Genomic DNA, 12,317 nt, shown 5'->3' on the forward strand with positions numbered 1-12,317 from the left:
TTTTTTTTTTAAATCAAGTTAGGTGATGTTTCTATTTTATCGTTTTTCTTTTTTTAAAAAAGTTCTTAGGGGCAGATAGGTGGAGCAGTGGATAAAGCACCAGCCCTGAAGTCAGGAGGCTTGACTTCAAATGTAGTCTCAGACATTTAACATTTCCTAGCTGTGTAACCCCGGGCAAATCACTTAACCCCAATTTCCTTAGGGAAAAAAAAAGCTCTTCCTTTTATTTATTAATTGAATGCATTTTTTCCTTTCAATTTTGTTATTCTTTGGTGTTATCTTTTTTGATGTTTGGGATTTCAATTTTGGTATTTAATTAGAGGCTTATTAATTTTCCATTTCTTTTAGTTGAATGCCCAATTCAATTGATCTGTTCTTGTTGGAAGTAAGCCATTTGGGTGGTATTCTGTCCAACCCATGAAGTGCTTTTGAATTAACAAGAAACAAATATTGTTTTCTCTATACCTTTCAGTCAGACTATGAAGCTGTGATCTACTATAAATGATCATTTGTGAAGACCTGCCCATTCCTTTTTCTTATATTAATTTGCCAATGCGTTTCTGTTCTCTTCTCATTCCTTCATAGGATGGATTTAATGAATGTGTAGGTCACTCTTTTCCCCCAAATGGGAAAGTAGTCATTGATATTTTCTTAGTCACATTTATTTGGTTTTTGTTTTCATTTATGTATTTTGGTTTTTTTTAATGTCACCATAGTTATCCTTGGCATACCCTTGGTATCCATCTGCCTTCTTCTAGAGAAGTTTCCCATATAACAAATAATATTTTTAAAGACAAAAATTACTAAAAAGAAGAATAAAAAATCAACATATATGGTTAATACATCGAGTGAGTTTGAAAATACATGTAATCACAGGATATAAAATGGGTAATTTTGATTACATGAAATTAAAAAGATTTTCTATAAAAATACAAATACAGTGAAGATTAAAAGGAAAGCAGAAAATTTGGCAGGGAAGCAGAAATATTATAACACATTTCTCTGATAAAGGCTTTATTTCTAAAAGCTATTCCTCAGTTGACAAATGATCAAAGGCTATAACAGGCAGTTTTCAAGAGAAATCAAAGCTAGCAATAGTCAAAAAAAGATGCTGTAAATCACTATTGATAGGAGAAATACAAATTAAAACAACTTTGAGATACTGCCTCACACTTCATGCCTATCACATTCAGTAACATTACAGAAAAAGGAAATGACAAATACTGGGGGAAATATGAAAAAAGAGGGATACTAATACACTATTGGGGGGATTGTGAACTAGTTCAACCATTCTGGGGAAAAAAATTGGGAATGAAACCAAAAGACCATAAAACTATGCATATCCTTTGACCTAGCAATACCATTACTAGATCGGTAGCTCTAAGAAATAAAAAATGCTCATAAATGTTTGATATTATTATTGTTGTTACTACTATTATTATTTTGATTATTTGCCTTCTATGGATATATTACCACATGTAATTATTAAAATTCTATTCTCTACCAATTTACTTATTTTACCTCCATCTTTTATGTGTGATGCTGAGCTCTAGATTTAGGAGCACAGAATGACAGTGTGATGATCCTTGGATCGGGGGAATAGCTCAGATGAACATAATATTAAATAAAGGAGAAAAGCCACTCTCTGTGTATTATTTGTTATATGGGAAAGAGACCATCCAGTGCAATTCCACATTGTACAGTAGGGGAGGAAACACAAGTGAAGTACCTTTTCTAAAATGACCCAGGAAAACTGGGAATAGAACTCTGGTCTCTTCATTCCCATCCCAGGACTCTTTCTCTGATACTATCCCAATTCTATCAAATGACTTCTCTAAGAGGACTTGTGCAGGCGGTAGGGAGAAGGCTGGATTGGTATAACTGAAGCACTTCAGTAATTTTTCTCTGTCCTCCAATCCCTGGCGTTGGATTGCCATGGATATCTGAAATTCCATCGTTAGTGACTAACTCCTTTGGGCTTAGCCATTGACCTTTCCAGGTCTTTCAGGAGCCAAACAGGACAGGTCCAGTTCCTCTTTCACAGTATTTAAAGGCAGTCAGCATTTCCCCAGAGTCTTCTCATATAACAGAGCTGAGAACATTTGTACAAATTGTTCCTTTTTCCCCTTCAACTTCTGTCCTTGGATTATGGCCAGTGGAATTCTTGATAGTGGGATCACTGGATCAAAGGGCAGAGACAATTTTATAGTCTTGAATCCTTTTGCTAGTGGCTTTCCAAAACATTTCTCCAGTTTACGTGGCCACAAGCAATTTTTCTTCATAGTCCTCTTCTCCTCTTATTTCATTTCATTATGTACACACATACATATATACACTTGCACATACATATATATACATATATATGTATACATATATACACACTATACATTTATACTATATATACTTATTTCCTATACATAGATTTTTTTGTACATATTTGCTTGTAATTTCCTCCACTAGACTGTGAATTCCTTGAAGACAGGAATTTTTTTTAGCCTCTTTTTTGTATCCCTAGCACTTAGCACAATTCCTTGTACACTGTCACCACTTAAGAAATGTTTTATTGTCTGACTATCAAATTTTTAAAGCTTTTTTTAAAAAGCCAAATTGATAGAGTAGAAGGGCTGAAATCTTCTCAAAACTATCTATGTCATTTAAAATTGTTCTAGTGTGTGGGCTGGAAAAATCAGTAGAATGGATGGCATATTGGATTGGTCTTTTGGAACCTCTTTAATTTTGCTTCAAAAAAAAAAAATACAACAGCTACCAAAAGGAAAAGCCGTCTGGACTTTTAGGGGCCTCCAAACTTAGTATTTTCCAGCACTGTGCTATGGCAGCCAATTAAGTTAATCTGATTCCAGACTATTTTAAGAGAAGCAAAATGTCTAGGACTAGGGAGGTGAGTTGTTATACTACACTCTGTCCTGGCCAGATTACATCTGACGTATCGTCATGGATTCTGGGCCCCACCTTTTAAGAAAGACAATGATAATCTGAAAAGCATCTTTCAGTAGTCAGGTAACCAAGACTATCAGGAGCATCTAATTCATGCCATATGAGAACCAACTGAATGAATTTGGCATGTTTAGCTTGAAGATAAGAAGAATTGGGAATGAGGGGGAAGAGAAATAGGATTGGAGAGAATGAAAGTTGTCTTTAATTATTCAAAAGACTGTCATATGGAATACAAGATCTAGATTATTCATTCTTCCTCCTTTTTCATGGATTCAGTATCTGTGTTAGGGTCTTTCCTTCCATGTCTCTCTCAGGCTGCCTCTTTGACTGGAAGGCATTCCCTTCTCATTTCTACCTTTCAGGATCTAAAACTTCCTTCAAAGATTGGCTTGAATGTGCTGGTATATGTTTAACAAGTGAGCTCTCTGGGGGAAAAATGTATGCACACAAACACATATAAATGTGGTTTTGTTCTCTCTAAGTTTATTCTCCAATTCTTTTTTCTTGTCTTATTGCAATAGCTAGCATTTCTAGCACTAAATAAGATAAAAATGTTTATAACACCTCTGCTTTGCACCTGATCTTACTGGAAAGGTCTCTAGCATTTTCCCATTACATATAATGTTTTCTTTTAGTTTTTGTTGCTGTTCAGTCATTTTTTTCAGTTGTGTCCCATTCTTCGTGACCTCATTAGGGCTTTCTTGGCAAAGATATTGAAGTGATTCACCATTAAGTGACCTGCCCAGGATTACACAACTGGTAAGTATCTGAAGCCAGATTTGAACTCAAGAAAATGAATCTTCCTGATTCCAGGTCTAACATTCTATATACCATAATACCAAACTGCTCTCTTGGCTTTAGATAGATACTATTTATTATATTAAGGAAAATTCCATTTTTCCTATTCTTTTTGATATCTTTAACAGAAATCGTTGTTCAGTTTTTTACAAAAGCTTTTTTCATCATCTTTTGACATAATTATATGGTTTTTAAATTATTTTTGTTGTTAACATAGTCTATTCCATTTCTAGTTTTCCTAACATTGACACCACCCTGTATTCCTGGTATAAATCCAATCTGGTTATAGCATATAATCTTTTAATATTGTTGTAACTTCTTTGTAAATATTTTTATTTAACATTTTTGCTGTAATAGTCATAAGGGTTATTGAATTAACCCTTTTCTGCTTTATTCCCTGCTGTATATGTCAACACCATATTTATGTCATAGACAGATTTTAGGGAGATCTCTTTCATTTTTTGCAACATTTAAAAAATATTAGATTCATTATTTTTAATGTTTATTAGAATTAACTTGTAAAGTCATCTAGTCCAGGTTTTTTGTTTTAAATTTCTTTATAAGTTGTTCAATCTCTTTTTTTCTGAGATTGGGTTATTTAAATATTCTTCTGTTGTTCTGTTCAGCTAGTCTTTTATGTTTATAGTCATGTATCTCTTTCATCTATTTTCAATTTTGTTTGCATATAATTGTACAAATTAGCTCATCACAGTTTCTTTTATTTCATCTTCAATTATTGTGAATTTCTTTTTTCATTTTTGATACTATTTGATTTCTCTCTATTTAAAAAAATTCTCTCTTTAATTTTTAAAAAATCAACTCTTAGTTTCATCTATTAGTTTACTGCTTTTATGTTCTCAATGTTATCATTTTTTTTTAGATTTTTAGAACTTCTCATTTAGGATTTAGTCTGAGTTTTTTTGTTTGTTAGTTGGTTGGTTGGTTTTCTGATTTTTCTTAGTTGAATTCCCAGTTTATTGAACTGATCTTTTTCTCCTTCATCAATATAAGCATTTAGAGATATAAAATTTCTCTTAAGAATTGCTTTATTTGCATTCTTAGAATGTTAATTTTTTTCCTTTGGTACAATTTTTGGTTTCTATATATTCTATACCATTTTAATAACTATTTATATGTTTAGATATGCATATGTTTCTGTTTCTATATTCTTTGACCCACTAATTCTTTTAGATTAAATTACTTGGTCTTGAATCAAATTTTAAGCCTCTTTTTAGTATGCTGAAATAAACTGGAGTCAGCTCTCTGACTTCCAAGAGTCTTTTTTTTTATTATTAATTCATTTTATTTAAGAATAAGAAAAAAGAAAAACAAAAACGCAATACAAAACTAAATAAAAAAAGAAGACAAAAGAGAATATTGTCATGTGCCCAGCAGTATATCAAGGAGGATTCAAAATATATAACAACAAATTACCAGATCAAGAAAGTATATATATTAGTAGAAGAAATTATATTCATGAATGTCAATTTTTTTTACTTCCTTGTAAACTGTTCTTTACTTTATTTACTTTATTCTCTCCCTCTTTCATTACCCTCACCCTCCCAAGCAAGCTATAGTTAAGAAAAGATATATTTATGTATACATATGTAGACATACATATATACATATATAACATACATATATACACTCACACACACATACATATTTTTCCTATCCCTATTCTTTGCTTTAATTCTGCTCTTTAACTTGCCTTGTTATTACCTAACATCCTTCCATCCAAGGATCCCTCCCTTGTCTTCTTTCCTCACTCTTTGCTTCCTCATCCATCATTCCTCCCCCCTTTTTTCTTAGATAGAGGTGGATTGGAGGGTGCTATAACCCTTCATGATATACCTGTTGTGTTGCCTATTTAACCCATACCTGAGGTGAGTAGATTTCCAGAACTAGGAGCCCTCTCCTCCTTCTAATGCCTCTTCGTCTGTTCCTTCCTCTGCACTTCATTTGTGTAACATAATTACTAGTTTTATCTTAACTCTGTCCCAATCTTTCTTTTGAGCTTACCTTACTGTTGATGTGAAACTTAAACATATGATATACATTTCCAAGTAAACAAACACTTTGTCTACGTTGAATTCCTTGAAATTACTCTCTTATATTGGCTCTTATAGGTTAAATTTCCTATTAAGTTCAGGTTTGGTTAATAGAAAGTTTTGAAAAATCTGCAAGTTAATTTAATGTCAATTTTTTCTCATTATAGATAATTTTGCTGTTTATTATATTTTTGGCTGCAGATCTAGTTCTTTTGATTACCAGTAGATATAATTCCAGGATCTGTGGTCTTTTATTGTGGCTTCTGATAAATACAATTATAATTGTAGCTCCAGAATATTTGAATTTTTTTCTCTTGTTGTTGCATAATTTTCTCTTTGATCTGAGGGTTTTGAAACTTGGCAACAATTTTCCCATGTGTTTTCCCACAAAGAATCTCGTTGAAGTGGTGATTGTTGGATTTTTTTTTTATTTCTACTTTCCTCTCATGTTCTATCATTCCAGGATAGTTTTCTTTCTTTTTTTTTAATAACTTTTTATTGATAGAACGCATGCCAGGGTAATTTTTTACAGCATTATCCCTTGCATTCACTTCTGTTCCGATTTTTCCCCTCCCTCCCTCCACCCCTTCCCCCAGATGGTAAGAGTCCTTTACATGTTGAATGGGTTGCAGTATATCCTAGATACAATATATGTGTGCAGAACTGAACAGTTTTCTTGTTGCACAGGGAGAATTGAATTCAGAAAGTAGAAATAACCCGGGAAGAAAAACAAAAATGCAAGCAGTTTATATTCATTTCCCAGTGTTCTTTCTCTGGGTGTAGCTGCTTCTGTCCATCTTTGATCAATTAAGGCTCTCTTTATCGAAGAGGTCCACTTCCATCAGAATACATCTTCAAACAGTATCGTTGTTGAGTTATATAATGATCTCCTGGTTCTGCTCATTTCACTCAGCATCAGTTCATGTAAGTCTTGCCAGCAGGATAGTTTTCTTGGATTATTTCCTGCATTATTGTGTCAAGGTTCTGTTTTTGGTCATGACTTTCAGGAAGTCCAATTAATCTTGTATTTTCTCTTCTTAATTTCCAAATCTATCATTTTTCTTAAGATATTTCACATTATATTCTATTTTCTCATTCTTTATAATCTGTTTTGTTATTTCTTTGTCTCTCATAGCTTCACTGGCTTCCCCTTGCCTGATTCTAATTATCAAGGATTTTTTTCATCTTTGAGACCTATATCTTCTTTTCTAGTTGGTTTACTTTTTTCATTATCTTGTTTTTCTTGGATAGTTTTAAATTTTAGTTATAGTTTTTCTTCAATGCCTTAATGTCTTCAATGTCTTACAATGACTTTTCAATTTTTTTTTAGTTCTTCTATAAAAAACTCTGGACAGGGGGCCATTTCACATTACTCTTTGGGATAGAAGTTTTGTTTTTGCTTTTTTTTTTTTTTTTTACTTCAGTGTCCTCTTCTGAAGAGGAACCCTGGTCTTCCCTGTTCCCTGTCCCATAGTAAGTTTCTGTGGTTGGGGTGATCTTTCGTCTTAGTCTGCTCATTTTTTTTTAAATAAGAGGTATTAGTGTAAACGCTCTTTTCATGAGATGAAACCTCTAGCTTCATTTCAACTCTCCTGGCAGACCAGAAACACTGTTGGTTCCTTCATGCCCAGAATCACATCTTAGCGGCACACCTGGACCTGGCATTCCCAATCAACTCAGATTCCCTCAGTCTTCCTGGATTCAGACACCAACTTCTCAATGTAGTCTGGGAGGTGAAAGTCTCTGTGGTTCTTGCTGAGGCTCCAGCTACACCCAGCTCACCTCAGAGCTCCCTACTTGGTGTTTCTATGGATCAAGCCAGGAAATGTTTGCACTTTACTCAGGTTAATCACCTTTCTTTGGGTCTTTTTGGGTGGTATCAGGTGGATCTCTGTTCTGCTTCAAGTCTTCTTGATTTTTCATCAGAATATATTTACCTTGAGGTTCAAATTTATTCTATTTGTGGGGAAAATTTGGAGAGTTCGAAATTTACCAACTTTCTTCCATCTTCCCAGAATCCTCTCCTCACCGTTTCCAAGTCTTAAGAAAATTAAGTTGTTAAAATTTCAGTGTGAGCATTGACATTACAAAAACCAGCAAAAGCTACATATCAGCATTTGATTTATTGTTTTGTTGATTGTTTAGACTTCAGAAAATGTTAATAATGTAAATTTTAAAGTGTGTCTGGACACTTTTCTGTCCCAGAGAGCTCAATTGTTAAACATTTACCACTACACTCCTGTATTGTTCTATAAACATTGTTTTAGCTGAGTTCAGTAGAAAGCTCAGGGAATGAAATCATCATCAGAATAGAGATCTAGTGATGTAGGTTTTAATTATAATGATAATCAACAACAATAACTTCCATTTATTTGCATAGTGATTTATATATATATATACACATACACACACATATAACAACATCCTTTTGCCTTAAATAATTTTTTTCCATTATGGTCAGTAAAGCATATTTTTACCATGTATCCTTTTCTGCATTGGTTTATGATGCTTAATACATGATCAAATTTATAAAGATGTTATGTATATATTTTCTCTCTTCTTATTCAGTAATTTCAGAGACATATCTAACTTTTAAAAAATTCTCTCCAGATATTATTACTCTATAAGAAATAAACAGCAGGATGATTTCAGAGAGGGCTGGAGAGACTTACATAAACTAATGCTGAGTGAAATGAGCAGGACCAGGAGATCATTATACACGACAACAACAATATTATTCGATGATCAATTCTGATGGACATGGCTCTTTTCAACAGTAAGATGCTTGAGGAGGTCAGTTCCAAAGATCTTGTCGATGAAGAGAGCCAGCTACACCCAGAGAGAAGACTGTAGGAACTGATTGTGGATCACAACATAGCATTTTCACTCTTGTTGTTGTTTGCTTGCATTTGTTTTCTTTCTCATTTTTTTTCCTTTTTGATCTGATTTTTTTTGTGCAGCAAGATAATTGTATAAATATGTATGCATATATTGGATTTAACATATTTTTAATTATACCTTTTTATTTTCAAAATATATATGTGGATAATTTTTGATATTCACCCCTACAAAACACTTTGTTCTAATTTTTTCCCTCCCTTCCACCCCTTCCCCAGTCAGCAAATAGTTCAATACATGTTAAATATGTTCAATTCCTCTCTACATATTTTCACAAATATGCTGCACAAGAAAAATCAGATCTAAAAGGGGAAAACAAAACAAGAAAGAAAAAATGCAAACAACAAGAAAAAAAGTGGAAATACTCAGTTCCCACTGTCTTCTCTATGGGTGCAGATGACTTTATCACAAGATATTGGAATTGATCTGAATCATCTCATTGTTGATGAGAGCTACATCTGTCAGAATCAATCATCGTATAACCTTGCTATTGTTGTGTATAATGCTCTCCTAGTTCTGCTCATTTCACTTAACATCAGTTCATGTAAATTTCTCCAGGCCTCTTTGAAGTCATCCTCTTGATCATTTCTTATAAAACAATAATATTTCATAACATTCATATACCATAATTTACTCAGCCATTCTCCAGTTGACGGGTATCCACTCAGTTTCCAGTTTCTTGCTACTACAAAAAGGGCTGCCACAAACATTTTTGCACATGTGGGTCCCTTTTCCTCCTTTATGATCTCTTTAGGATTCAAGTCCAGTAGAAACACTTCTGGATCAAAGATTGTACACAGTTTGATAGCCCTTTGGGCATAGTTCCAGATTGCTCTCCAGAATGGTTGGATCAGTTCACAACTCCACCAACAATGCATCAGTGTCCCAATTTTCCCACATCCCCTCCAACATTCATCATTTTCTTTTCCCATCATTTTAGCCAATCTGAGAAGTGTGGGTGGTATCTTAGAGTTGTCTTAATTTGTATTTCTCTGATCAATAATGATTTAGAGTATCTTTTTTCATATGAGTAGAAATGGTTTTAATTTCTTCATCTGAAAATTGTCTGTTCATATTCCTTGACTATCAATTGGAAAATGACTTGAATTCTTATAAATTTGATTCAATTCTCTATATATTTTAGAAATGAGGACTTTATCACAACCCTTGAATGTAATCCCCCCCAATTTATTGCTTTCCTTCTAATATCTGCATTGGTTTTGTTTGTACAAAACCTTTTTAACATAATATAATCAGGCTAGAATGACAGGGAAAGACAATGCGGAATGTTGGAGGGGATGTGGGAAAACAGGGACACTGATACATTGTTGGTGGAATTGTGAACACATCCAGCCATTCTGGAGAGCAATTTGGAACTATGCTCAAAAAGTTATCAAACTGTGCATACCCTTTGATCCAGCAGTGTTTTTGCTGGGCTTATGCCCCAAAGAGATACTAAAGAAGGGAAAGGGACCTGTATGTGCCAAAATGTTTGTGGCAGCCCTGTTTGTAGTGGCTAGAAGCTGGAAAATGAATGGATGCCCATCAATTGGAGAATGGTTGAGTAAATTGTGGTATATAAACGTTATGGAATATTATTGTTCTGTAAGGAATGACCAGCAGGATGAATACAGAGAGGACTGGCGAGACTTACATGAACTGATGCTAAGTGAAATGAGCAGAACCAGGAGATCATTATATATCTCAACAACAATACCGTTTGAGGATGTATTCTGATGGAAGTGGATCTCTTTGATAAAGAAAGCTAATTCAGTTTCAATTGATCAAAGATGGACAGAAGCAGCTACACCCAAAGAAAGAACACTGGGAAATGAATATAAACTGCTTGCATTTGTGTTTTTCTTCCCGGGTTATTTATACCTTCTGAATCCAATTCTCCCTGTGCAACAAGAGAACTGTTTGGTTCTGCACACATATATTGTATCTAGGATATACTGTAACCTATTTAACATGTAAAGGACTGCTTGGCATCTGGGGGAGGGGGTGGAGGGAGGGAGGGGAAAAATCGGAACAGAAGTGAGTGCAAGGGATAATGCTGTAAAAAATTACCCAGGCATGGGTTCTGTCAATAAAAAGTTAAAAAAAAAAAAAGAAAAGAAAAAAACTTAATATAATCAAAATTATCCATTTTGCACTCAATAATTCAACTTAAAAAATTCTTTTCAGGTATTTAATTAATTTATTTTTTATCTCTTTGTTAGATTCATCTAGGTCAAAAGGTATATATTGAGGTTTCCACTATTAAAATTGCACTATTTCACCCAGATATTTGATGAACTTTTTCTTTGAATATTTATACATGCTATGATTATATATACATACATTGGTACACATAGAGATTATATCTATGTTTCCTTTCAACACATTTTAGTTAGCTCTCACTTATTCCTTTTAATCGTATATATTTTTACTTTGCTTTGATCATGGTTGATTCCCATGCCTTTTTTTAGTTCCCCTTAAGTATAAAGTATAATAAATAATAAGTATAATATAATAAGTAAGATTTATTTCTTTTAAGCTTGTGTCAATATTTCTGTTTCAATAATGTTTTTTATAAACAACACATTCAAATCTGGTTTCTAAATTATTCTATTATCATCTATTTTATGGGTGAATTCCTCTCATTAATGTCATAGTTAAATCTTTAAATTGCTTATTTGGTCCTATTTTATTCTCTTATGTTTTCTCCTGTATTTGCTGCAAAATTATTCTTTACAAAGAAAAGGTGATAAAAGAGTAGTGTGTTTAATACCAATCACTTATAATTAAAGCAGTCTGTTTCTCTTTGCTGATCTTCTTCTCTTCCCCTCACCTATCCCTTGATAACAATTGCTTATTCTTTTTTCCTTTTAAATTCTCCTTGATACACTCTTCAGTTTTGGAATTTAGCTTATGACTACTTCCTCCTTAGATCTACCTTTCTTTTTCCTTTCCTACTTGTTATTCTTATGTAATTCCCTATTGAATTTAATGTTTTTTTTCTCACAGAACTCTTTGTTTCTGTGTGAATGTGTTCAACATCCTATTTTCTTGTTCATATGAAAGGGAGCTTCATGTGGTTTTAGATTTTCCCATCCCTTCCTACATAATATACTCCGAATCACTTGCATCCTGATTATGAAAAATCCCTTTCTCCTTCTTTCTTGTCTAGTATATTCCTCTGTTGCTCGCTTTCTTCTCCAGACTATCAAAAGAGAACAAAATCACCCCCAAGTCCTCTGCCTATTTGTTTTATTTAACATCTTCTATGACTTTTTAAAGGCATTATGACTACTTTATTTCATCTCCTTCTAGTAGAATGCTAGTCCTTCACCATGTAGCCCCTTTCAAATGCTCAGATGTATTTAACTTTCTAGTTTTCTCTTGCTTTCTATGTATTTTCACTTCAAAGCTTCTGCTGAATTTCCTGACTTCCTTTAAATGCCAACTAAAAATCTATCATATTCTACAAGAAGCTTTTCTCCATCTCTCTTAATCACCAGAGCCCACCCTTTGTTAATCATTTCCTATTTACATTATATGTAGCTTGTATTATTTATATATTTGCATGTTGTCTCTCCCATTAGATTGTAAGCTCCTAGAATATCTTTTTTG

Source organism: Antechinus flavipes, chromosome 1 (genome assembly GCF_016432865.1).
Source record: "Antechinus flavipes isolate AdamAnt ecotype Samford, QLD, Australia chromosome 1, AdamAnt_v2, whole genome shotgun sequence".
Taxonomy (NCBI): Eukaryota; Metazoa; Chordata; class Mammalia; order Dasyuromorphia; family Dasyuridae; genus Antechinus; species Antechinus flavipes.